The 23775-nt window shown below is 45.6% G+C and overlaps 1 long non-coding RNA gene across 3 annotated transcripts; it reads left to right on the top strand.

The window, feature by feature from the left end:
* Nucleotides 1-1411: 1411 nt before the first annotated feature.
* Nucleotides 1412-23140, top strand: LOC143644867 (uncharacterized). Of its 3 annotated transcripts, none has more exons than XR_013156916.1 (7): nucleotides 1412-2490; nucleotides 3056-3265; nucleotides 8501-10577; nucleotides 11016-11235; nucleotides 14197-14330; nucleotides 16987-17075; nucleotides 21139-23140. It is a non-coding gene; the product is annotated as an uncharacterized LOC143644867 (long non-coding RNA). The 3 variants fall into 3 exon arrangements; XR_013156914.1 differs by having other exon boundaries at nucleotides 3053-3265; XR_013156915.1 differs by having other exon boundaries at nucleotides 1416-2490; nucleotides 3053-3265; nucleotides 9002-10577.
* The last annotated feature ends 635 nt before the right edge of the window (nucleotides 23141-23775 follow it).

Here is a 23775-nt window from a genome sequence, read left to right as displayed (position 1 = left end):
TTGGAACGGACCCTCTGGTCACCGTTCTCCGCAGTCTGCGGATTTTTGACCCAACTCTCTCAGTTGGTGCAGGGGGCCTCGCGTGGTGGGGGCGCCAGCTGCCGCGGCCCAAGGGGACCGCCTGCCCAATTCTGCCAGCTGGCCTGGGAAGGAGGAAGGGAGGGACTCTGGCTGCTTGCCGTCCCTCCCAGGAAAACCCGCGCCCCTCGGTGATCTCACCGGAGCTGGTTCTCCCAGACAGTCAGTCGTTCCAGGATGGGGTACGTCGTCCCTTTGATCTCTGTCGTGGCTCCGGGAGCTGCTCTGTATTGTCTCCACTCCCCCAGTAGCTGTTCTGGAGGAGGAAAGGTGAGGGTGGCAAGGCTGTCGAGGCTGGTGGTGGAGGAGCCGGTGAAGGCGGAAGAGGGCACTGTGGTGGTTGGAGAGCCGCCGGAGCAGGAGGGGGAAGAGGGGAGAGGAGGGCGGGCGGGTCGGCTGCTCGACAATGATATTTTTAATGGACTTGGACTTGGGCTGCACGATTTGCAGAAAGCAGGAAGAAGACCTTGACCGCTGCCCTTTGCAGGAAAGCCAAGGAAAGAAAAAGGTCAGAGAAGAAAACCACCCCCAAAGCCACACAGATATGCTGGGAATGAAAATTAAAGTCTAAGAAGAACCTTGGGGGAAGGCTTAAGGGTGTCACTAGGAAATGCTCCTGGTAGATTGAGGGTTTCCTGAACCTTCATCTCAAAGCTCCCCCTTGGGTGGGACAAATGTGGTTGCTTTAAGGAGACGCAGCCTGATTACCTGTGGGTGCAGCAAGCCCTTTGCCTGTAGCCCAGCTGGTAGAACAGAGCTGACCTGCAGGCATCCACCTGCCATTCTCTTTGGGAAGAGCCCTAACTCCACAATTCCCACTCAACCCTCTCTGTTCTGTGTGACGTTTAGGCACATGGATTTCTTCCTGGGGTCCTCCTTGGGCACGTGTCCCCACAGGGCAGTCCTTGGTTTATTAGATCATCCTCCATCTTTGATGTTTCTCTGAGGCAAGGATGCCCCTCACCCAGCATTCTGATGTCCCACATCTGGGAACTGAATTGTGAAAAAGGGAACCTCGAAGCTGGGGCCAGGCCTCAGTGAGGACAGACCCCTCGGTAGGATTGGAACCCCCCTCACCTGCCTGTGCTAGGGCGGGTTAGTTGGCAGGTACCCAGCTGGAGCATTTCTTGGGCAGTCAGCTCCCCAGCACCAATGGGGTGGGGTGTTTCAGAGTCCTCTGTCCTGCGGAGGCTGTGGGTGGACAGGAATCCCTCAGAGGCAGCACCCCATTTATTGGGGGCCTGGGATCAGAAAGGTAAACCCGGGGTCAGCAGCCTCTGCTCGTCCCTCCTGCTGCTGCTTTAAACTGTTCATGCTCTGCCCCAGGAGAAAGCTAGTTTGCTTTCAGCAGTTTGTGACTTTTAGGTGCGTGTTGAGCACGTCCTACATGAACTGCTCATGACACGTTGCACTTTCTAATTTCTCTCTCCTCATTTTTCCTTTTTTAGTTGTGCTTCTCTTTTCTGGTGGATGCCCGACCATGGTTCACCACATTCGCCCTCCTGAATAGCACTTGTGGAATATTAGGGGGCTGGGCCATAGCTCTTCATGGCAGGAAAACAGTAGACCTAGTTAATATGTGGGTGCTTTGGGAAATAAAGGCATTTTAGAGTACATTCTGGGCCCGTGGTGCTGCACTCTGACTTCTCGTTTGGCTGCCACGGATGTCCCTACATGGAAAGAATCAATGATGTGTTTCCTACCATTATTGTGGTTATTTGGGCTGCAGGTGCACAGTCCTGACTGTGTTAAATCCCTCACCTTAGACCAGGGAGTCCTTGCTGGCTCATGGGCGGCCTTCTTAGGTTTGTTTGTAAGTTTGTTCATTCACTTATTCATTCATTATCCATTCTCTCCATATGCTCACCCTTTAAACACAACAAGAATACAAAGAAGATGCTGTGATGAAGGAGGTGGCCCTGTTCCCCTTGCTCCATCTTTGGCATCCAGGCTCCTGGAGGGGTAGTTCATCTCCTGTGGGGTCCTCAGTCACTGCTGTAGAAGAGCTTCTGGATGGAGAACCTGGGTGCTTCTTTGCGACATGATCCTAGAACCAGAGCTCCAAGTTGAGTCTCCCTTGGCAAGAGGTTTTCCCTTTGGTTCACATCAGAAAGACCATTGTCTGTGCCAGCTCTGCTCCTTTGAATCAACGTGTTTTTCAGTTTCTGAAAGACCCACAATTGGATGGGACATACTTAAATATACAAGGTAGGTCTGTGATGTCAGCAAAGCTGGTCAACAATTCCCATTGTGTAGGAGACTCAGAGGGATGAGTCAGACTGGAAAAAGACACATGGATGTTCCCTGAACTTTAGTCATCATTGCCTGTGAGTGAAAATGCTTTCATCCTCAGCTCCCGTTTCATGCCAGGCAAGCCCAGTGTGCTTCTCCTTTTCTATCTGAAGTTCTAAGGTAAAGCTAAGATGCAACTATCTGCATTCAGTGTCCTCCAGCTTTAGGGCCTGACAGTGGGACATTTTAAAGTCTCCATCAATGATTCCAACAACCTTCCAATTTGGGCACTAGTATGTAGATGGGAATTGCCCAATTCTGCTTCTATTCCACTGGTCTTAGGACTCAGACAAATATAGGACTAGAACAGTGTCCTTTGGCAAAACTTGAGGTGAAATTTTGCCTTGATTGTAGAAGTGGCAGTGATTCTATTTCTGGTGCCACCTCTTATAATAGCTAGATGGTATAAAGCAGTAGCTGAGAAGGCTAGAAGACAAACAGGTATATTTACAGGCTGTGCTGGTTTGAAAGTAATATGTACCTTAGAAAAGCCATGTTTTAATCCTGATGTAATTTTTGGAAGCATCCTTTCTTTTAATCCCCATTCAGCACTTTAGACTGCAGACTTGATTAAATTATCTCCATGAAGATGTCACTCACCCAATTGTGGGTTTAATTAGTGGGAGATGTGACTCAACCTCCTTGAGGTGGGTCTTGATTAGTTGACTGGAATCCTTTAAAGTAGGAAACGTTTTGGAGAAAGCTTCAGAATGATGAGAGAGCCAGGAGAGTCCATGTAGCCAGAGACCTCTGGAGAGGAAGAAGGAGGATCCCCCCAGGGAGCTTCATGAAACCAGAAGCCTGGAGAGGAAACTCGCAAACATTCCCATGTTCTCCATGTGACTTTCTAGAAGAGAGAAAGACCCTGAACGTCACCAGCCTTTCTTGAATGAAGGTAACCTCTTGTGGGTGCTGTAATTTGGACATTATTATAGACTCGCTTTAATTTCATGGCCTTAGAACTGTAAACTTACAACTTAATAGATTATCCCTTTTAAAAGCCATTCCATTTCTGGTATATCACTTTCTGGCAGCTGGCGAACTAGTAAATAGGCCTAAAACATGAATTTGAAGCACCTGTCTCAGGAACTGGTATTTGACTGGTTTCTCCCAGTCAGAACCAGTGGGTCTTTGGAAGGATATAGAATACATTTGAGAAATTTGACTTAGTGACTTATACAGAACCTTTTTTTAAGAACGGCAGAATATGCATGCTTTCTTGAGCTGGTAAAACATAAAATTGAGCAGATTTTTATCCATAAAAGAAGTTTCAAGCAATTGCATGGAGCTGATGTTCCAGTGTGTGTTTGTCCATAGATAGTGGCAGCATTGAAATGAAGAAGATAGAGTTATCTGGAAACACAAAACAGAATATTTGGAACTTGGCAACATATCTTGAGAAATGAACATTTTTTCATGTCAGTTAGGATCTTAAAGCATTGTGGAGTGATTCATGAATCCGGCAGTAGCCCATTGGGAAAGCAGAAGGGAGCTCTACCAAGGGCTTGGAGAGAAGAAGTTCGTAGAGAGCAAATGTGGAAGCCAGTGAGAAAATGCTTTGATTGGTTGACATTAAGTTTCCACTTTATGTAGGGGTGTTCTTCCAAAGTGGGGAGGGGTTGATTGCCTAAGAGCGAGGGAGACGAGTGATGATCATTGATGGGCTGAATTTCAATTTGATCTGGCCATGCCAGGACATAGAACGGAACTTAGGTTTTTGGTTTTGCTATCAGGGGACTCAGCATGGGTGCCTGTGGGTCAGGCCTATTGGACTTTGTTTATCAATCTCTACCCTTCATGTGGGCTACAGTCCTATTGGAGATTCCATATACTTTTATTTATAGATTATCACAATCGACTTTTTTGTGAAAAATAGCAATGTCGTAAAAAGCTATCCATTTCAAAGTACATCACAACAATTCCTTGTAGAGCTGATTCCAGAGTTTGATATGGGTTACAATTCCACATTTTTAGATTTTTACTACTAGGTGTTTCCAGACACTAGGAATTAAAAGAAATATCAATATAATGATTCTGTAGTCATTCTCATTTGTTAAGCCCTACCTTGTTGGTAGAACTCCAGCATCACCTTGATCTTTCTCCTACTCTTTAGTGGTATTTGGGTCATACCCATTCTCACTTTTTCATGTTGGAAAGAGCTTTCAATAATACGGAATATTGGGATGGAACTAGTTGATGTTCTGGAGGGGCTGACCCTTCTGTGTTTCAGGACATACCTGTTCTATGGACCCATCTGCATGTTCCTAGTGCCTAGAACCTTTGTACAATCTTATATGAAACTCTTGGTGTTCTTTAGGGTTGGCAGGGATGGTTTTGGTTGGGGTTTGACAAACCATGATAGGTAGCAATATCTAGAACTGAAGCTTGTCTAAAAGTGACCTCCAGAGTAGTCTCATATACTTTTTGAACTCTCTCAGCCACTGATACCTTATGTGCTGGTTTGAAAGGAAGTGTGCCCCCTAGAATAGCCATGTTTTGATCAAAATCCCATTTCATAGAGGTAGAGTAGTCCCTATTCAATACTGCATATTTGAATCAGACCATCTCCCTGGATAATGTGATTTAGAGTGGCTGTTAAACTGGATTAGGTGATGACATGTCTCTACCCATTTGGGTGGGTCTTGATTGGTTGTTTGGAATCCTATAAAACAGTAAACATTTTGGAGAATGAGAGATTCAGAGAGAGCAGAGAATGCTGCAGGACTGTGAAGCAGACCATCCACGAGCTAGAAACCTTTGGAGATGAAGAAGGAAAATGCCTCCCGGGGAGCTTCATGAAACAAGAAGCCAAGCGAGAAAAAGCTAGCAGATGATGCCATGTATGCCATATGCCCTCCCTGCTGAGAGAGAAACCGTGGCTGTGTTCGCCATGTGCCTTCTCACTTCAGACAGAAACCCAGAACTTCATTGGCCTTCTTGAACAAGGTATCTTTCCCTGGATGGATGCCTTAGATTGGACATTTCTATAGACTTGTTTTCATTGGGACATTTTATCAGCTTTAGAACTGTATACTAGTAACCTATTAAATTCCCCTTTTACAAAAAGCCACTCCATTTCTGGCATCTTGCATTCTAACAGCTAACAAACTAGAACAGATTTTGTTACTGGGGAGTGGGGTGCTCCTTCTGTGGTTTGCAAATACCAAACATGTTGGAATGGCTTTTTAAATGGATAAGGGGAAGATTCTGGAAGAGTTGTGAGAAGAATGATAGAGAAGGCCTAGAATGCTTTGAAGAGACTGTTGGTAGGAATGTTGACTCTAAAAACACTTCTGATAGAGCCTAGGACAGAAATGAGTGTGTGTTATTATAGACTGGAAGGAAGATGAGCTTTGTTTTAAAATGGCAGATAATCTGGCAAAATTGATGAGTGACTTTGGCTGGAAGGGAGATTTTAAAAAGCCATGAAATTGACTATTTAGCAGAAGAGATCTCCAAATTAAATGTGGAAAGTGCAGCCTGGTTTCTCCTCATAGCTTATAGTGAAATGTGACAAGAGAGAGATAAGCTGAAAACTGAACTCTTGAGTACAAGAAACCAGATATTGATGTCCTGGAAAATTCTGGTCTTCCAGAAAGGGAGACCCCAGAGAATAGTCTCCCCTGTGGGGATTTGACAGGATGTGGAACCAGTCAGCCATCTCAGAGAAAGCCAGGATTGGAAATGGAGTTATCCAGGAAGAATTTGCAGAAAGTCCTTATGTCTGATGGGCATGATCCGAGGCTACTGCATAGAAAGTCAACGAGAGTGCTGTGGGACCTGTATAAACAGACTCGCTGCCAGTCTGGACTTGGGGGTTCAGAGAAGGGACATATTGGAGGATAAATAACTTCAGAGGCAAAACCATGGAGACTGAGGTCTGAAGGCAAGAAGCCTCAGACCGAGAGAGTGGACCCACCCAAGCCCATGGAGAGGGTGAGTTTGCCCCAAAGGCAGAGGATGGGCCTTCCACCTCATTGCAGTGGAAGAGTCATGCTGCCTCAGGCCTTGGAGAGAGTGAAGCACATTCCTTGGGGTTTGAGGAGAGCCTGATTGCACACTCAACTCACGGAGTTGAGTGTGTGCCCCGAAGATGGCCAAGACCCGGGTGCAGCCCTGATGCTTGGGGAGGGTGAAGCTTAGAAAAAGGTTGTCTCCCCAGTGTGCCCCAAGGTTGCATTTGGAGAGAGGCAGACCTCTGTGTAGGCCCTTGGAAAGGGTGGGACTGCAGCTTTCAGAAGCCCTGTGGATAATTGAATCTCAAACGTTGAAATCTAATGGACTTTGTCTTGTGGGTTTTCAAAACTGTATGGGTCCAGTGACCCCTGTGTTCTTTCCACCCTATGGAAATGTGTACATGTGTCCCATGACTGGTCCTCCTTTGCATGTTGGCAGCAAATAACCTGTTATAAGTTTGCAAAGGTCCAGAACCAGAAAACTTTGCCTTAGAACAGACCATGCCTGTAACTAACTTTGATAGGAGTTTGTACTGTTTCAAACTTTGTGTTTCATTTGTATTGCTACTGAAATGGTTTATGGATTTCTGATATCATTATGAAATTAATGTATTTTGTATATGGGAAAAACATGTCTTTTTTAGGGGCCAGAGGGTGGAATGTGCTGGTTTGAAAGCAAGTATGCCCCCTAGAAAAGCCATGTTTTCATCAAAATCCACTTTCATAAAACTACTCAATACTGTTAGTTCGAAACTGTAATCAGATCATCTCCCTGGATGATGTGATTTAGTCAAGAGTGGCTGTTAAACTGGATTAGGTGATGATATGTTTCCACCCATTTGGGTGTGTCTTGATTGGTTGTTTGGAGTCCCATAAAAGAGGAAATATTTTGGAGAATGAGAGATTTGGAGAAAGCAGAAAATGCTGCAGGACCAGGAAGCAGAGAGTTCACGAACCAGAGACATTTGGAAATTAAGGGGAAAATGCCTCCCAGGGAGCTTCATCAAACCAGAAGCGAAGAGAGAGAAAGCTAGCAGATGACACTGCATTCGCCATGTGACCTTCCAGCTGAGAGAGAAACCGTGCCTGTGTTCGTCATGTGCCTTCTCACTTGAGAGAGAAACCCCGAACTTCATTGGCCTTCCTGAACCAAGGCATCTTTCCCTGGATTCCTTTGATTGAACATTTCTATAGATTTGTTTTCATTGGGACATTTTCTCAGCCTTAGAACTATAAACTAGTAAATTATTGAATTCCCCTTAAAAAAAAAGCCATTCCATTTCTGGTATATTGCATTCTGGCAGCTAACAAACTAGAACAGCTTATCTGTTACACTTCTTTTCCCCCTATTGGTCAGGATGGTATTGTTTATCCCACGGTAGGAGGCCAGACTCATGTCTGGAGTTGCCTCCATGCCACCAGGGAGACATTCATCCCTGGATGTCTTGGTCCACGTAGGGGAAAGACAATGATTTCACTTCGGGTACTGGACTTAAAGAGTGAGAGGCCACATCTGAGCAACAAAAGAGTTCCTCTGGACGTGACTCCTGTACATACCTATAGTCTAAGTTTCACTGCTACATACAAAAACATTATAGGAGTAAGAGTAAGTTCAAGATCAAGGACTCGGCCTATTGATTTTGGTGTCCCTAATGTGTGTCACAGTATTCTGTGTTCCCTGCTGGTGTAGTGCCCGCCATCTCCCTTCATGGCCCTGTTTAATCCTCTGAGGCTTGGGGAATAAGACATCATGAGTTGACTCCTCTTTGAGGTCAGAGGATCAGAAAAGGGTCAAGCAATGTCCTACCTCCAACCCCTCCTCTTGGCCCTGGTTTCTCTCCACATTGACCTGGCAGACCTCATGCCTAGGTTTCCCGTTCCCCCTTTTCCTGGGATTGTCAGTCTATCGCAGGACTTTATAAGGCCATGACCCTCACAGTTTCGTCTTGTGGTGAAGTTTGCAGGGCAGTGGGAAGGTTCAGTAGGCTCCAGAGGGTCCCTGGTAATGGGTGAAACAGAGGGAGGAAATGGTAACCCCATGGACCACATCAACGCCCTCCATCCTTGTAAACTCTGCAGTATCCACTGTGGGTTATCAACACAACCAAGGGGTCAAGCAGATCCCCTTCCATCCTCCTTTTCTCCATTATTCATCTAAGTCTGTGACCCTGAAGGAGCATGGATGCTCTGCTTGGTGGCCAGTGAGGAGGACACAGCCACCACCCATGTCCTTATCCTGGTGTGACTGGGGAGGAGGCACAGCTCTGGACACAGGTATTGAGGGGGCATGTCAGTGCACATCGTGAGTCCAAGCTTTTGGGAGAAGAACATGATCACAATGGAAATGTGTTTGGTGATGCAGAAGGGATGAGGCTGCGCAAGGGAGGAGGAAATGGACTGTGGTGCTAGTCTAATGCAGGAGGAACTGACCAGCTCAAGGCCTGCAGGGACAGTGCTGCATGGGCTCTAGGCCATGATGGTGTTCCTGATAGCTGCTGCCACTCTGCTGTCTGTCCCTGTGTCCTCAGACTTCAGTGCTGCTCTGGAGAACACCCATGTCCCTCAAGGTGACTCTGCTTCCAGGGCTCATTGTGCTGATGGGCCATGTCTGGACATATTGCTCTGAATTTTATGACATTAGAACAGATCTGGAATATTTCTTCATGTCCTTTCAGTATGCCCTGTTTCAGTTCAATCAGAAGACTGAGGATGAGTTTGCGTCCAAGGTGGAGAGAATCTGGCTGAGCGAGCACAGGTGGGTCCACCAAGCGTGCAGAGAGAAGAAGCTCATACAGGACGAATCTGGAAGTCCACGAGGAAATGTCTGATTGGTTGACCCTAAATTTCTATTTTACTCAGCAAGTGAGGAGGGGTTGGTTGCTTAAAAGAGAGGAAAATAAGCGATGATCACATACTCCCTGAATTTTAATTCGGCCCGGATAAGACAGGACATAGGAAGGAGCTTCAGTTTTGCATTTTTCCTGTCAGGGGACTCAGCATGGATGCCTGCAGTGTGGGCATACTGAACTTTATCAACTCTACCTAACACGGGGGCTACAGTCCCAATGGTGACTGCGTATATTACTACTCATGAAGTGATTAACACATTTAGCATAACAGGAACAGTGGATACTGCTAAGTCGCACTGGGCTTTGAGGGCAAGAAGAGCTAGAAATGTCATTACTAGAGAAAGGTCAGGGTTGTGATCAGAGAACCAAGTCTATGTCTCAAGAAATCAGACAAAGAATGGCAAATTGAACCCAGAGCACATAGCAGGAGGGAGATAACAACAAAAAATGCAGAAATGAACATAAAATTAATAAAGTATATCCTAGAAAGGATCAAGAGATCCCAAAGTTTGTTCCTTGAATGTCTAATAAAATTCTAAGATGACCTATAATTGGATTTATGCAATTATAAGAAAAATGCAAAACTTAAACTCCTTTCTATGTCCTGTCTTATCCAGACCAAATTAAAATCCAGCGAGTCTATGTCAGGTTGGATCTATGTCAGGAATGAAAGGGGTTTCACTGTATTTCCTGCCAATTTGAAGAAAAGTGTGGGTCCTGCAGCTTCTGGTGTGCACCAAAAAAGAGGCTTAGATGAAATTTCCAGGAGGTGTTCTGTCCATTTCTCCAGTCTGATGGTGCTGCTGTGTCCGTAACCCCATGAGGTCAGCCTCAAGTCACAAGAGGATGGACAGGATCTGGGTGGGGTCTTCCACTCCCTACTTCTATCACTTCACTTCTGCAGCCTTCCCAATTTTCATGCTATGCTTTACTTGGCCCCATTGTTCAGATCACAATATACAAGTGACACAATGATCAGATTATCATGTCCTCATGTGTGGGTGTGGCTGCTTATTACCCGCCCTCTCCCTCCTTGGCCGCATTTCCTCCTCTGTGGTTCCCGGTAGGAGGCATCATGAGTTGACACTTTTTCGAGTCCAGGGAACCAGAAAGGTGCCGAACACCATGATAATGCATATTTCCCCAGCCGTCACCCCTCTTCCTGGCCTTGGCTGCTCTCCACATTGACCTGGGAGACCTCATGCCTGGGGCTCCCATTCCCCCTTTTCCTGGGGTTCTGAGTGCACCCCAAGGAATTCTAAAACCTTGTCCATTGCTGTTGCACATCAGGGTGGGTGTTAGGGGATGGTGGGAGTGTCAACAGGCTCCAGGGGACCCTCGAGTGATGGGTGAAGCAGAAGGAGTAAATGGCAACCCATGGACCCCACCAGTACCTCTGCCTGTAAGTTCTGTAATGCTCACCCTGGGTCATGGGCACAGCCAAGGGACATGCAGAACTGCTTCTTCCCTTCTTTCCCCCATTATTCTTCTGAGCCCCCATGACCCTGCTCAGATGCACTTCTGGGAAGCCAGTAAGGTGGATGAAGTCCCCACTCAGGTCCTTTCCAGGGCATGAGCAGGGAGTGGGCAGGTTGATGTGTCTCTTGGGTGCGAGGTTTTAGAGGAGGGATGTGGACACTGTGGGTGATTTGGTTTCCAGATTGCTGTGTGTTTGGTGATAAGGGAAGGGTGAGGTGGGGTGAGAAGGAGGAGCTTTTCCAAGGCAGGAGGAGGTGACCAGCTCAGGCCTGCAGGGGCAGGGCTGCATGGGGTCCAGTTCATGATGGTGTCCCTGGCAGCTGCTGTCACTGCCTTCTCTGTCCCGTCTCCTCAACTTCAGTGCTGCCACAGAGAACAACCCTGTCCCTCAAGGTGACTCTACTTCTGGGGCTCATTGGCTGATGGATCATGTCTGGAGGTATCACTGTGAATTTTATGGCATCAGCAAACCCATGGAATATTTCCTCGCGTGGATGGAGTATGTCCTGTTCAAATTCAATCAGGAGAATGAGGATGAGTTCGCGTACAAGCTGATGTGGATCTGATGGAGCCAGTACAAGGTGAGGGTGGCTTCCGGCTGCCTGTTGCCTCAGGTCTGCCTGGTACCAGGCCCAGTTTGGGGGAGTCTGATTCTGAAGGAAATAGCCCCTGACATTTTCTGTGGTTCTTGTTTTAAACATGGAAGTATTCATTAGAAATTCTTCAATTTTCTGTAATGTTTCCTTGAGGAGCAGAGCTGTAGCAAACAGGGTGGATGGAGAGTAGGTCGGCAGGGGCATAAATATCAAGGTAAAAACTTCTGCGAGGGGCCGGGAGAGAGACACATAATGTGAGCCTGAGATAACAGTGGGAGCAGGGGCGGGCAGAGATGGGCAAGCAGGAGAACGATGAAGGCAACCAGTAGCTGAAAAACAAAATCCCAGGGGCAAGAGAAGCAGAGAAGACCCAAAGAGGCTTCCCTGGGGTGAGGACACTTGGGTTGAGGAATTAGGCTTGTCCTGTCTGTACTTTCCTTGGTAGGGGCCCCCAGGCTGCACTGTGGGGACAGCCGTGTCATCGCAGAGCAGACATTCACCTTTCCTTGGAGCCAAAACTGTATGTGTGTGTGTGTGTGTGTGTGTGTGTGTGTGTGTGTGTGTGTTTGTGGGTGCAGTTCAGACCGGGAAAAGCTGTGTTCTCCTGGGGTGACCTGAGGCATATAAATGAGCTCCATAGTCCTGATGTCATGGAGCAGGGCAGGTTGCAGCCTCTGAGTAGTAAAGGGGCCACAGGGAAGTAAGTGAGGTTGGAAGGAACTGGGCCAGGTGGGAGGAGAAGGTTTCTCTACAGGGAGGCCAGCTGAGGGACCCAGACACTAAAAGGTTTGTAGGAGCAGGACGGGTGGCCATAGGGAGGATGGAGACTGTCCAAGGCAGGTGAGCTCAGGGAACCGCAAGCTTGTCCCTGAACCTGTGATGCCCTGCAAATCCCATGGGGAGGCTGAACACAGCTCATGGGTAGGTCACCTGACATGGCAGGGGCTGGCAGTGAGGAAGTGCTATCTTCTAGATCCTCCAGAGTTGGAGTTGCCTGAAACTGAGATTTGCATGGGAGTAAAAATTCATCTTGGAGGTCCTGGGCGAGGGCCCTGAGCACATAGTGAGCTGTGAACCCATCAGCTGAGGAGCTGATGACTGGAGTGGTGGAGGGATGAGAACTAAGATGAACTGCAGAAATGAGCCAAAGGAAGGGACAAGGAGGAGGTTGTCCAGCCTGCAGGGTGGGGACAGCATGAACCAATGGGGATATCAGTGTTGGTAGCAAAGCTCCGCCAGCTTCTGCACTGCTGTTTTTATTGCTTCTTGCTTTCTGTGGGTGGGATGGTGATTGTCAACCACTCTCGGGAGTAATTTTGTCCATCCCTAAGTTCTCTTCCTGGATGGATTGCCCTGATCTGGGTGCCACATCAGAAGGGGCTCTGATGGGGATGGAGTGTCTTGGCAGCAAGTTCCTGCAGAGGTGGCTCTTTAAATTCCACATCCCTGCAAGGAGCCTGCTGCCTCCTCGAGTCACTCCCCCCTTTCCTTGACCATCTGCCTCTTCCTTGGGTTGCAGTCTTAGCCCTGTACCCTGAGACCGGTAGGAAGCCCTGGTCTATGGACACCTCTACTACTGCTGCCTCAGCCCCCAAATCCCAATGCCAGGCCCCGTGAAAGGAAGTCCATGTGCAGAGGGATAGACCTGTGTGCGTTGGTGGGTAGTGCATGGCATCTGTGGGCACCATGCCATCTGCACCTCAGGCTAAGTCAGCTTTCTAGCACTTTCCAGGTCAGCCCACAGATATGACTGCTTCCCCCAGGGATTTGGGGGTGGACTGCCTAGATGGATTTGTTTCTTTCTCTGCGTTCTTCCTGACAAATCCTTGGTCCATATTTAAGGAAGGTGTTTTGGTTTGGCACAGCTGCTGGAATGCAATATACCAGAGCTGGAGTGACTTCTAAAAAGAAATTTATTAAGTAATAAATTTATAGTCCTAAGGCCACAAAAATGTCCAAACTAAGTCATCCAGAGAAAGATAGCCTGAGTCAAGGAAGGGCTGACAACATTTGGGATTTCTCTGTCAGCTAGGAAGGCACATGGGAACCTCTCCTAGCTCTCTCTCCAGGCTTCTAATTTCAAAATTCTTCCCCAGGGATGTTTCCCTTCTGTATCTCCAGAGGTCTTGGCTGTGTGGGCTCTGAATTTTTTTTCCAAAATAATTCTCGCTTAAAAGGCTCCAGTAAGAAACCCCACCTTGAATACATGGGGCACATCTCCAAAAACCAACTTAAATAAAAAGGATCCCTTCCTGCAATATTGAATGAGGATCCAAAAACATCACTCTTCTGGTGTCCACAACTGTTTCAAACCATAACAAAAGGGAAATGAAGAGCTTTTAATAACTTCTTATAGAAGCCTAAGGAACTCACAGACCATCACACCACTACATGAACGTTTGCAGGATGAGCTCTTCCTTTAGAGTACCAACAACGCGTGAAGACACAGGACAGTCCTGGCACAGGGGAGCCCCTCGCTCTCCATGGGGTCCTGCCCTGTGAGTGTTGGTGCGTCCTGGTTTCTTACAGCCTAGTGTTTTCCTACTGTGTGTGTTGGAATCATTCAGGATGAGCACTTTAGGGTGATTATTCTCGTTCACCAAACATGTGTGTGAGAGATTCTGTAGGCTTTTCGATGATGCTAAGTTGCATTTGTGTTTGTTGCTGTGCCGTATGAATTGTCTGACTGTGCCACCCGTTCTATAGCCAATGAACTCTCGTTGTGATTTTCAGGGGCTGGCTATTAGGCACAGTGTTGCAGAGAATATCTTAGAACCATTTTTAGGTGAGCATGTGAGCATCTTCAGTGAGAAATATTGATATTTAAAAAGATAAAGAATAATAAGTGAATTAAAAATAAGAGGAAGAAGAAAAATTGCACATTGTAAGAATACCCTAATTTATATGCATGTGAACAGTCTATGTGTTTCTCTGTCTTTTTGATAGAATTTGCTGTGATTTCTTGATTACGGTTTCACTACAAATTCATAATGGACTTGGAATTAGCCCTCCCAATTAGCAGAAAGAACGATGATGACATTGGAAACTATCCCACTCAAGAAGTCCAAGGAGCAAAACAGGTTTGACACTGAAATTGGCCACAAAGCAGCACAGATGTGCTGGGAATCTAGGCTAAATTCAGGGGGGGTCTTTGGGGGAAGGCTTAGAGGAGTCACAGGGGAAGTGTTTCTGGTAGTGTGAAATAAAGAGTTCTAGACCCTTGCCCAGTGGGTCCGGCTTCCCCTTGGGCAGTGAGCATTGTTGGCAGAACACGGCTGACCTGTAGGCATACATCTGCCCTCCTCTCTGGGCCGAGCCCTAATTCCAAGGTGCCAACCTTGACCCTTTCTGCTCTGCATGACTTTCAGCCACATGAGTTTCTCCCTGGGACCCTTCTGCACTGGGTGGCTGATGTTTTATCTGATCACCTTCCCTCTCTGTGTTTCCTTGATGCAAGTATTCTCCTTGTCCAGATTTCTGATGTCACCCCCATCCTGTGAGCTGATCTGGCTTAGGGAACCCTGGAGGGTGGGGCTGGGCGACAGTGAGGGTGGATCCTTCAGTAGAGCTGGAGACCCCATCACCTGCCATCCTATGGCGGGCACCTGGAGCATCTTGCAGCAGTCAGCTCCCCAGGATAAATGGGGTGAGGGATCCTCCAGAGACGTCTGTCCTGGGGAACTATTGGTAGACAGGCATCCTTCAGGGGCAAAGACCCCTCCTCAGAGATCCTGAGAAAGGTGGCAGATGTAGGGTTCAGCAGCCTCTGTTCTTCCTGACTTGAGCTGACTTGAGCTGTTCATGGTCTGGCCCAGGAAAAACCTACCTTGTTTTCTGCACTTTTGTGATTTTTCAGTGCATCTTGAGCACATCCTCCATGTACAGCTCTTGACATGTTGCACTTTCTAATTTCTCTCTCATCATTTCTCTTTTTCATTTGTGCTGCACTTTTCTGGTGGATGCCATGCCATGGTTTACCGAATTCACCTTACTGAACAACAACAGCTGTGTGGAAAAGTAGAGTGGACTTGTATTTCTTGTCAGTAGTGACAGTTTGTTCTGTAGACCTACTGTGTTTGGGTTCCTGGGGGAATAAAGGCTTCCTAGAGCACTTTCTGGGTCTGAACTGATGCACTCTGACCTCTTGTTCACCGTTATGGATGCTTTTCAGTGCTAGGTGAGAAGCAATGGATTGTTACTTCCCATTACTGTGATTATTTGGGCTGGTAGTCCCCAGTCATGGCTATGTCTAACTCCTCACTTTCAGGTCAGGTGATTGTTGCTGTGTCATGTAGGTCCCGTTAGTTTTGTTTGTAGGTTCATTCACTCATCATCATCATGCTCATTTATTAGTTCATTAATTGATCCTCATGACTTTGCATACCTTTAATCCATTTTAGCCCACCCCTGCCTGCCTTCCCCACCCTCTCCTTTCTCCCAGGGAAGAGTCAGATGGTCCAGGAATGCTTCAAATGTTATTCTAGTGTGTCATCAGTACTAGTTTCTCTCAAGAATTTAGACAAAGAATTGCAAATTGAATTCAGAGAAAATACTGTAGATAGAAGGAAAGTATAACACAAATGAATGAAATAGAAAGCAAAAGTATACTAAAAAAAATCCTAAAGCTCAAAATTGACTCTTTGAATGTCTAGAAAATCAGTAAGTCTTGGCAAGAGAGATCTGAAAATGGAGAATGTGGTCATAACCACATTGGGAGTCAAAGGGGCCTCATTTCCAATCCTGGCATTCACAAATATGACAATGAGCTAGAAAACAACCCGAAGCAGGAAGTCTGAGGAGCAACAAGCACTGGGGTCTGCAGCCTCTAGTGTGCATGCACATGACAATGAAACTTAAACACCTCCTTTACCGGTTTCTGTGTCCAGTGGACCTTTCCTGCTCTGTCCTTAGAACACATGTCAAAGCATCAATTGATGCATGAAGATGAAGGGGGCCAAGTTAGGGTTGCCCTCTAAACCCTCTGTTCAATAACTGTGCTAGAACTACTCTGCCAGTCCACCTGTCCCCAAGGATGTATTCCTCCACATTTGGCCCCCTTTACAGACGGCATTGTACAAGTGTCCTGAGGTGGAGGTCTAAAGCAGGGAATGGTTTCCATGCAAAGCATCCTCATGAGTGGGTAGGGGTGCCTATTGCCGACCTTCTCTCTAGGGCCCCAATTACTCCCGTGAGACAAGGTGGGGATGAGAAAGTCATAGTATCAGCACTTTTCCCAGAGGTAGGTCCCCAAATTCGTGATGGTGGCTGCAATTACCTGTGGGATTTTGGTTTGGCTGGATTTTGCTTTGTAGGTCTGTGGCCAAGTGAAATTGTTGACATCATAGAGGAGAGGCTGGGCTCTCAGTCTGTGACCCACCTCTTCCCCTCTCCTTTGAGCCTATAGCCTCTTCCTTCAAAGTGAGAACAACACTGAAAAGATGGGCTTTGCAGCGGACAGCTGCCTAGGGACACCAGACTTCCCCCTGCCCAGGTTTCCTCCACCTCAGTCTCAGGGTGTTCCCTCTGAGGCATATCCCCTCCCTTTCTTCATTTTGCTATCATCAGCTCTTCTTCCTGAGTTCTGTTCAAGGGTCTTCTCCTCCAGGAAGGGTTTCCTGATTGCTTGGCTCTCCCCTCTGCCCTAATTGGTGCACATGTGCTCATTTGAGCCCTCACAATGCCTCATACATTGGTTCCTCAAAGCTGCAAGTTTGTTTTTCCTTCGTTGGTTTTCAGGTCTGTCTCTGTCACTTGACTTTCAGCCCCACAGGGTTGAATCAGACTGTCTGGGTGGCATCTTGGCTCCACCATTCACTAGAATGTGGGTAAGTTGCTTACATTTGCTACGTCTTGGTTTTCTCTTCTGTAGAATGGGTATAACAATGATTCCTACCTTGTGTTTTAATTATTAAATGACACAACTCAGGTAAAATGCTTAGAAGAGAGCCTGTGTATGGTCGCCATTGTCGTTGTCCTCACCACTGACTCCTGGTGCAGTTCTTGATTTGAATGAATGACCGGCTGTGTTCGCACACACACAAATACACACACACATTCACACTTTAACATACCCATGTACATGCTCACATTGGCGCACACACTAGTGCATGCACTGATATGCACTTGTATGCACTCATACACACACCCACACCTCAGACTCACATCCACACACAATCACACACACATGTGCCCACAATTTTAAGCCTCATCCTTTGCCTCCATTTGGTTACCAGGTCAGACTAGGTAATGCCTCTTCAGAATGCCTCTGGAAGACCTCTGAATTTTAGTGCCACAGAGAAGACTTTGTTTTATTCACAGCTGTGTCCCAGTGCTGGCATGAAACCAGTTGCTCAATAATTCATCGAGGGTAATGCAGATCAAAACCACAATGACGTACCATATCACACCCACTAGAATGGCCATTAACCAAAAAAACAGAAAGCCACAAGTGCTGGAGAGGATTTGCAGGAAAAGGCACACACTTGTTCACTGTTGGTGGGAATGTAAAATGGTATAACCACTCTAGAAGGCACTTTGGCGGTTCCTCAGAAGCTAAGTATAGAGTTGCCGTATGACCTAGCAATCCTTTACTAGGTATATATTCAGAGGACCTGAAGGCAGGAAACAATGGGAGAATTGGACATTGATATTTATAGTGGCATTATTCATGATTGCCAAGAGATGGGAACAGCTAAAATGTTCATCAATGGACGAGTGGCTAAACAAGTGGTAGTATATACGTATGATGTAATATTATGTATCTGTAAGACAGAATAAAGTCATGAAGCATAAAACACAGTGGATGAACCTTGAGGATATTATGCTGAGTGAAATAAGCCAGAAGCAAAAGGACAAATATTGTATGGTAACACTAAAGTGAACTAACGTTAATGAGTTAACTTTGAGCATTAAAGTTAAGGACGCAGATTGCCAGGAGCTAGAAAGAGGGTAGAGATTGGGCATTTGGTGCTGAAGGAGTACAGAATGTGCAAGAGAACTGATTGTAAAGATTCAGAACTGGATAGCATAATAACATCTGATGGTAGCGTAATAATATAAAGTACACTGACTGAAGCTGAATGTGAGTATATTTGAGGGGGCAGGGCTGGGGCATGTATGACACCAGAAGGAAAGATAGTGGATAAAGGCTGAGACAGTATAACTTAGGAATGCCTGGAGTGGATAATGATGGTGATTCAATGTACAAATATAAGAATATTTTTTCATGAGGGAGAAAAATGAATGTCAACATTGCAAGGTGTTGAAATGGGATGTCATACAGGCAAAAATACGATCAGTGCACGCTAGAGTCTATAGTTAACAGTAACATTGTTATATACTCCACTGAATATAAAAAATGCAATATGCCAAAGCTAAATGTCAATAAGTGGGAGAGGGAATGGTATGGGAATGTTTGCAGAAGAAAAAAGAAATGTCCTCATATAGGTGTCATGGCAAAGACATGGCTATGTGTTTATAATGAGAACCACTGATTTTTCAGCTTAGAATGGATTGTATGATGTGTGAATAAAACTGTTTAAAAATGAACAGAGAGGTACAAATGATGGGTAAATGTGCAGGAAGTGATGTACCAATTCACTGTTAGTTGGGAATCAGAGCAGTGCAGCCCCTTCAGAGGATAGCGTGGTGGTTCCACAGGAGGCAATTGAATGGGCTTGCCATGTGCTGCTGCAACCCCATTGCTAGATATGCACTTGGAGGAACTGAGAGTGGGAACATGAATGGACATTTGCACACTGCTGTTTCTGGCAGCATTGTTCAGGAATTGCAATTAATGGAGGTATCCTCGCTGAGGAATGAAATGGGGAGCTGAGATGCATACATACAATGGACTACTCAGAGGACTCAAGAAGGAGAGAAGTGCTGAGGCATGCAAATAGGCGAATGAAACTTGAGGACAGTGTGTTGAATGAAAGGTCAGGAACAAAAGACAAATATCATGCCTCACTCATATGCACTAACTACAATATACAAACTTGTAGAATTGAAATTGAAAGCATGGGTTGTCAAATTGGGGCCTATTGCAAAGTTTCTTAGAATGTAAGCTGCTGACAGCAGTCATATCTGTTTGCACTTTGTTCTAGTTTACTAGCTGCTGGAATGCAACACATTGGAGGTGGATTGGCTTTGAGTAAAAGGGCATTTAATTATTTAACCTATAGTTCTTCAGAGAAAAGGGAGCTAACTTTCAACTGAGTTTCTTTCTTATGTGGGAAGGCACAGCGCGATCTCTGTTGGCCTTCTTTCTAGGCCTGTAGGTCCCAACATCTTCCCCTGGGGTGATTCCTTTCTGAGTTTCCAAAGACCTTGGCTGAACTGCGAGTGCTGAGATGGAGTATGCTTAGCTGCTTGGGCTGTGCTACATTGAGTGCTCTCATTTAAGCTTCCAGCCAATTAAATCAAACATCATTCATTGCAGCAGGCACGCCTCCTAGCCGATTGCAGATGTAATCAGCAACAGATGAGGTTCACATGCCATTGGCTCATGTCCACAGCAGTAGAACTAGGCACATTCATCTGGCCAAGTTGACACCTGAACCTAAGTACCACAAAGTTGCAACTGTTTTTCCTAAATTCTGAGATGCTGAGCTATATGTGTATACACTAGTTATTCCCCAGAACTTCAGCTATTCGCATGACACCTGAGACTCAGAGTTAGAGCTCTGAACCTGTGAAAGTCAGCATTACCCCATACGGCAAAGTTTGAAGAAGTGATCAGACTTCAAGTAGAGATATGATGCTGCTGACTGGGAAACGATGAGGGTAGATCAAAATACAGCATAAAGGATGATACGGTCTATATTTTAAAACTTCAACTTCGTGTGAGACCAAAGGAAGAGATGTTATTTTGTGCAAAATTTATATTTTTGGTAGTGCATTAGCTAATTTAACTGTATGGTCAGTTTGTTTGAGTACTGTAATTACATAGAATCTTGAATAGGGGTGAGAACTTGTTGGTTCATACAGGTTATACCCCAATACATCCCAGAGTAATTTTGGCCAAGAACAAAAATATTTGCAAAATCCCCTTAGGAAACTGGGGAGAAAGGAGGAAATATTAAACTTCCTCATCTAGGTAATTGCTGGTATTCTCACAAGCAGTTGGGACAACCAATTCAATAGGCTGAGCCCTTGATCTTGGGTTCACCCCTATGAAACTTATTCCTGCAAAGGAGAATCTCAGTCTACTTATAATTACGCCTAAGAGTCACCCCCATAGAACCTCTTTTGTTGCTCAGATGGGGTTTTTCTCTCTCTAAGCCAATTCAACACTGCCCTCCCCTCTACATTTACTCCTAGGGATGTAAATCTCCCTGGCAACCTGGAACTAGACTCCTGGAGTGAGCCAGAACCCAGCATCATGGGATTGAGAAAGGCTTCTTGATTAAAAGGGCGAAGTCAGAAATGAGAGAAAATAAAGTTTCAGAGGCTGAGGGATTTCAAATAGAGTTGAGAGGTTGTTGTAGAGGTTATTTTTTGCAGTATAAGGAGATGTCTTTTTCCTTTATGGTGTATTGGAGTGGCTAGAGGGAAGTGTTTGGAATTGTTGAACTGTATTCCAGTTGCATTGATTCTTGAAGATGATTGTATAACTATCCAACTTTTACAGTGTGACTGTGTGATTGTAGAAACGTGTCTGATACTCCCTTTATCCAGGGTATGATGAAAGATGAGTAAAAAAAAGAAGGTTAAAATAAATAAATAACAAGAGGTAAAAAAAATTGTGACTGTGACTAATATCACTGAGTTGTATACATGTATTCATGGAAGTGTCAATATAGGAAATTTTGTGTTATATGTACGTTACCACAATAAAAATTTATATAGAGAAATGAACTAATAAAATCCTTTTCCTCCCTGTCCCAGGTCTGTTCTCCTTTCCCTCCATCTGGACTCATGTAAGTCCCACCTGTTCCTTGGCATCCACTGTGACCTCTCACTTATACTAAGGCCAGTTTCCTGTGATTTTGCACGTCCTGGAAAGTCTGCTGAGATTCCTGTAGCCTGGGTTTAGGGCACTGCCTCCTGTTACCTCCCCAGTTCATGTTCCTGCTAGGAGACTGCCTGTCTCCCCAAATCCTGTGTTCTCCCTGAACACTTGCCAAGCCTCTAATGCACTGATATCCATGTGGGAGCAGTCGGGCCCCAAGGTTCCCCCCCCACGGATAGTCCCACTCTTTTCCCACTTTGTCCAGGAACCTTTCCCGACCCCCATTTCCCGCCAGCTGCCTCCTTGGGACCCAAGACGGTCCGCGTCAGAGCGGCATTCGGGGTGCCCCCTGGTGGCCGAGGTGTGCACAGCCATGCCGGAGCTCTTAGTGCTGCCTTCTGCCCTTGGAGCTGGAAGCCTGGCACCGGGGAAATTGGGGAATTCCGGGTTCCCTGTCAAGACTACAGACCCTTCTTTTGGGGCTGCCTTGATCCACATGCCCTATTTGGCTTTCTCCTGTTCCTGGAGAAATGGGCTGTTTCTAGCTTGGGCTCATTATCAGAGGAGCTACTGTGAAGATTGTGAATTAGGGCTTTGGCCTGCTTTTTGCAGAGGATAAAGCGGGTGGGACACCCTGCCAGCCAGGCTCTGTCTTCTGGTTTCCTGTTATTTTCATCTGCCTGAGATAAAAAAGAAAAAGCAAATTTTGGTCCAGCCCAGAGAGGATGGGCAAATCTAATGTGTGGTGGATACCAAGGGGTTATTTGCAGAATAAAAGTAACAAAAAAGACTAAACCTATCTGGGATGCCACTCACATTCACGGTTAAAGAAATACAAATGTTAACAACCATTTTTCACCCATTAAATTGACAAAAAACAGAGCTGGTCAATACTCCAGTGGTGGCAAGGTTTGGGGGAAACTGTCTTTCTGTCAGGAGCATAAAAGGGTGAAAGATTAGGAATCAGCTTGGCAATAGTTACTGTTAAAATCTGATCCGTCGACAGGTACCAGCCTGCAGTAGGAAACAGGTGGATTTATTGCCCTGGTGTAACAAGGAAGGGCCCTGGGAGCTGGGTGGAAGCCACTCTGCAGAAAAGTGCATTTACTAGGGTGTGGGTTTCTGCTGAACGGCTCTGAGGAGGGTGTAAGAGAACATCCATCCTGGGGTGGCTGCTGTTTTGGAGGGAAGATCAGAAGGAGTGGGATAAACTAGAGATGGGTGCTCTCCTGAGGTGAGGGCACCCCCATAACAGACAGGCACGGCAAAGAGAGTCTGGGTGCATCATTGGTAAAACAGCGGTGGTCACTCAATGATGGGGGCGTCATGGCATTTTATGGCTTCTCCATGGACTTGGGAGAAACAGCTTTCCTGTAAACTTTTCAGCCGTGTTTTCTGTGTCTGAGTTCTCAGCCTTTTCTCTTTTTCATGTCGAGCTGATTTTCACTCTTTCAATCTTAAATAGATCTTTTTCTATCAAAGCAATAGCACAGATACTTTTAGACTCAAGTAAATCTTGCACTGGGAAATTATTCTGTGGATTTGCATGCGTACAACACTGTTGAGGACGTGCCCAAAGCCCAGAGGCTGTTACTTGCCATTCACGTCTTCCAGCACCAGGGTCTCTGCTCGAGGGCTTTCTCTGATGGCCAGAGCTCGCTCTACCCTGTGTGCAGGATGGGCGGGAAGATCTGGAATAGCGCCTGAGAGCAGGAGGGGACGTCGATGTAGAAATTCTCCAGCTTCCTCATGCCTCATGGGATAACTCAGGGGTGAGCCCCACAGCCTCCCTGTGGTCCCTGTCTGGAACAAACTCTTGCTTCCTACAGTGTCACTCTCCCAGCCACCCTTCTCACTATTTTTTTTTTGTCTGATAAGTGATTTGCAAATATTTCTTTCAGCTGGTAGCTTGTCTTATTCATTTAAGAGTGTCTTCATTAGAGCAAAAATTTAAATTTTATGAAGTTCAACTTCTAAAAAGAATGGATCTTGCTTTTGATATCATGTCTGAGAACACTTTGCTTAATGTTAGTCATTGGTATTTTCTCCTAAAACTTTTGTAGTTTGATGTTTACATTTGTATACATCATTCCATTTGGATTAATTTTGTATAAGAGATGGGATTGAGTTTGATATTTGTTTCTATTGCATATGGAAGCTCAATTTTTCCACCACCAGTGGTTTAAAAGATATTTCTTTCTCTACTGAATTAATTTTATCTCTATTGTGAAAAATCAGTTGGTTATCCAAGGGTTTATTTCTGGACTCTATTTTGTTCTGTGAATTTATGTGTCTATCCATCACAAATATCACACTCTCTAAGAATTTTTTTTTTTTTTTGGTCAACTTCTTCAGATTTTTCAAAACATAATGCATAAGATTATCTTATTTGTAAATATGGAAGACATATAGTTGGGTCATATTTTTATAAATTTTGGCAATCTCTGTATTTCCCTTTAGATTTACTTTAATTTATTTGCATTTAGATCACTTACATTTGATATAATTAGTGATATGCTTGAATTTAGTTCTACTTGTTTCTGTTTGTTCCTGTTTCCATTCCTCTGATTCCA

This window comes from Tamandua tetradactyla, chromosome 1 (genome assembly GCF_023851605.1).
Source record: "Tamandua tetradactyla isolate mTamTet1 chromosome 1, mTamTet1.pri, whole genome shotgun sequence".
Taxonomy (NCBI): Eukaryota; Metazoa; Chordata; class Mammalia; order Pilosa; family Myrmecophagidae; genus Tamandua; species Tamandua tetradactyla.
The sequence above is the reverse complement of the archived record's forward strand: the minus strand, read 5'-3'. Positions and strand labels throughout refer to the sequence as shown.